The 3970-nt window shown below is 38.2% G+C and overlaps 1 non-coding gene across 1 annotated transcript; it reads left to right on the top strand.

Moving 5' to 3' along the window:
- Positions 1 to 1898: 1898 nt before the first annotated feature.
- Positions 1899 to 2006, top strand: LOC130964602 (small nucleolar RNA R71). Its single transcript, XR_009080690.1, has one exon. It is a non-coding gene; the product is annotated as a small nucleolar RNA R71 (small nucleolar RNA).
- Positions 2007 to 3970: the final 1964 nt, after the last annotated feature.

Genomic DNA, 3970 nt, shown 5'->3' with positions numbered 1-3970 from the left:
CTGAGGTGTCAAGGATAGTTCATCCCTACACCAAGTGGCGAGCAAAATTGCTCTTTCTGCCAATCCTGGCGTTAAACGTCGGGCTGGTGCCCATTACTGGCGTTTAACACCAGCTTGGTGCCCATTCCTATCGTTAAACGCCAGTCTGGTGCCCTTTTCTGGCGTTAAACACCCAGAATGGTGCTAGACTGAGCATTAAACACCCATTTGCTGCCCTTACTGGCGTTTAAACGCCAGCAAGGTTTTCCTCCGGGGTGTGCTATTTTTCTTTCTATTTTTCATTCTATTTTTGCTTTTTCAATTGATTTTATGACTTCCCATGATCATCAACCTACAGAAAACATAAAATAACAAAGGAAAATAGATAAATATAACATTGGGTTGCCTCCCAACAAGCGCTTCTTTAATGTCAGTAGCTTGACAGTGGGCTCTCATGGAGCCTCACAGATACTCAGAGCAATGTTAGAACCTCCCAACACCAAACTTAGAGTTTGAATATGGGGGTTCAACACCAAACTTAGAAGTTGGTTGTGGCCTCCCAACACCAAACTTAGAGTTTGAATGTGGGGGCTCTGTTTGACTCTGTTTTGAGAAAAGCTTTTCATGCTTCCTCTCCATTGTAACAGAGGGATATCCTTGAGCCTTAAACACAAAGGATTCTTCATTCACTTGAATGATCAATTCTCCTCTGTCAACATCAATCACAGCCTTTGCTGTGGCTAGGAAGGGCCTGCCAAGGATGACAGATTCATCCATGCACTTTCCAGTCTCTAGGACTATGAAATCAGCAGGGATGTAATGGTCTTCAACTTTCACCAAAACATCCTCTACAAGTCCATAAGCTTGTTTTCTTGAATTATCTGCCATCTCTAGTGAGATTTTTGCAGCTTGTACCTCAAAGATCCCTAGCTTCTACATTACAGAGAGAGGCATGAGGTTTATACTTGACCCTAAGTCACACAGAGCCTTCTTAAAGGTCATGGTGCCTATAGTACAAGGTATTGAAAACTTCCCAGGATCCTGTCTCTTTTGAGGTAATCTCTGCCTAGTCAAGTCATCCAGTTCTTTGGTGAGCAAAGGAGGTTCGTTCTCCCAAGTCTCATTACCAAACAACTTGTCATTTAGCTTCATGATTGCTCCAAGGTACTTAGCAACTTTCTCTTCAGTGACATCTTCATCCTCTTCAGAGGAAGAATACTCATCAGAGCTCATGAATGGCAGAAGTAAATCCAATGGAATCTCTATGGTCTCATTATGAGCCTCAGATTCCCATGGTTCCTCATTAGGGAACTCTTTGGAGGCCAGTGGACGTCCATTGAGGTCTTCCTCAGTGGCGATCACTGCCTCTTCCTCCTCTTCAAGTTTGGCCATGTGGGTCATGTTAATGGCCTTGCATTCTCCTTTTGGATTCTCTTCTGTATTGCTTGGAAGAGTACTAGGAGGGAGTTCAGTAATTTTCTTACTCAGCTGTCCCACTTGTGCCTCCAAGTTTCTAATGGAGGATCTTGTTTCAGTCATGAAACTTTGAGTATTTTTTATTAGATCAGAGACCATGGTTGCTAAGTCAGAGTGGCTCTGCTTAGAATTCTCTGTCTGTTGCTGAGAAGATGATGGAAAAGGCTTGCCATTGCTAAACCTGTTTCTTCCACCATTATTGTTGTTGAAACCTTGTTGAGGTCTCTGTTGATCCTTCCATGAGAGATTTGGATGATTTCTCCATGAAGGATTATAGGTGTTTCCATAGGGTTCTCCCATGTAATTCACCTCTTCCATTGATGGGTTCTCAGGATCATAAGCTTCTTCTTCAGATGAAGAGATCCTTCAGCAGAGCTGTCCAATGACATCTTGGACAGTTCAGACAGACCATCATAGAAGATACCTATGATGCTCCATTCAGAAAGCATGTCAGAGGGACACTTTCTGATCAATTGTTTGTATCTTTCCCAAGCTTCATAGAGGGATTCACCTTCCTTCTGTCTGAAGGCTTGGACTTCCACTCTAAGCTTACTCAATTTTTGAGGTGGAAAGAATTTTGCCAAGAAGGCATTGACTAGCTTTTCCCAAGATTTCAGGCTTTCTTTAGGTTGTGAGTCCAACCATATCCTAGCTCTGTCTCTTACAGCAAAAGGGAATAGCATAAGTCTGTAGACCTCAGGGTCAACCCCATTAGTCTTGACAGTGTCACAGATTTGCAAGAATTCAGCTAAAAACTGATAAGGATCTTCCAATGGAAGTCAATGGAACTTGCAATTCTGTTGCATTAGAGAAACTAATTGAGGCTTAAGCTCAAAGTTGTTTTCTCCAATGGCAGGGATAGAGATGCTTCTCCCATAAAAGTCGGGAGTAGGTGCAGTAAAGTCACCCAGCACCTTCCTTGCATTGTTGGCATTGTTGTTATTTTCGGCTGCCATGTCTTCTTCTTGTTTGAAGATTTCTGTTAGGTCCTCTACAGAGAGTTGTGCCTTAGCTTCTCTTAGCTTTCACTTCAAGGTCCTTTCAGGTTCAGGGTCAGCCTCAACAAGAATTCTTTTGTCTTTGCTCCTGCTCATATGAAAGAGAAGAGAACAAGAAAATATGGAATCCTCTATGTCACAGTATAGAGATTCCTTGAGGTGTCAGAGGAAAAGAAAAATAGAAGGAGGAGGTAGAAGAATTCGAACTTATCAAGAAAGATGGAGTTCGAATTGTGCATTGAGGAGGAGTGTTAGTCCATAAATAGAGGGATATGAGAAGAGGGGAAGAAATTTTCGAAAATAAATTAAAAAGATTTTAAAAACATTTTGAAAAATACTAATTGATTTTCGAAAACTAAGAGTGGAAAAGAAATCAAGTGATTTTTGAAAAAGATTTTGAAATTAGAAATCAAAAAGATATGATTGAAAACTATTTTGAAAAAGATGTGATTAAGAAGATATGATTGAAAAGTTATGGTTTTAAAAAGATGTGATTGAGAAGATATGATTTGAAAAACAATTTAAAAAGATTTGATTTTTAAAATTAATGACTTGGCTAACAAGAAAAGATATGATTCAAACATTAAACCTTTCTCAACAGAAAAGGCAACATACTTAAAATGTTGAATCAAATCATTAATTGATAGCAAGTATTTTTGAAAATGGAAAGAAATTGATTTTGAAAATATATGATTGAAAAGATATGATTTGAAAAAGATTTGATTTTGAAAAATTTTGAAAACTTGAAAAAAAATTTGATTTAAAAACAAAATCTTCCCTCTTGTGCCATCCTGGCGTTAAACGCCCAGAATGGTATCCATTCTGGCGTTTAACGCCCAAAACACTACCCTTTTGGGCGTTAAACGCCCAGCCAAGTGCTCTGGCTGGCGTTTAAACGCCAATTTTCCTTCCTCACTGGGCGTTTTGAACGCCCAGCCTTTTTCTGTGTAATTCCTCTGCTGAATGTTCTGAATCTTCAATTCTCTATTTTATTGACTTGAAAAGACACAAATTAAAAATTTTTTGGATTTTTAATAATGAGGAATAATCAGAATGCAACTAAAATCAAATAACAATTCATGCAAGACACCAAACTTAGAAGTTTGTATACTATTGACACTAACAAAATGAGAATGCATATGAGAAACAACAAAACACTCAAGACAAGAGAATTTAAAGATCAGAACAAGGAAATCATCAAGAACAACTTGAAGATCAATTAAGACACATGAATGAATTCGAAAAATGCAAGAAGAACAGAAACATGCAATTGACACCAAACTTAAAATGAGACACTAGACTCAACAAGAAACATAAAATTATTTTTTTGGTTTTTTATGATTTTGTAATTTTTTTGGATTTTTCGAAAGTTAAGTGGAAAAAGAAAATAAGGATATCAAAATTATTAATGAGGATTTCAGGAATCATGCAATGTTAGTCTAAAGCTTTAGTCTAAAGGAATTAGACATGGCTAGCCAAGCATCAGTAGGACATTGCATTCAAGAGCTAAATTGATG

This window comes from Arachis stenosperma, chromosome 2 (genome assembly GCF_014773155.1).
Source record: "Arachis stenosperma cultivar V10309 chromosome 2, arast.V10309.gnm1.PFL2, whole genome shotgun sequence".
NCBI classification, from domain to species: domain Eukaryota; kingdom Viridiplantae; phylum Streptophyta; class Magnoliopsida; order Fabales; family Fabaceae; genus Arachis; species Arachis stenosperma.
This window is presented reverse-complemented; position numbering and strand designations above follow the sequence as displayed.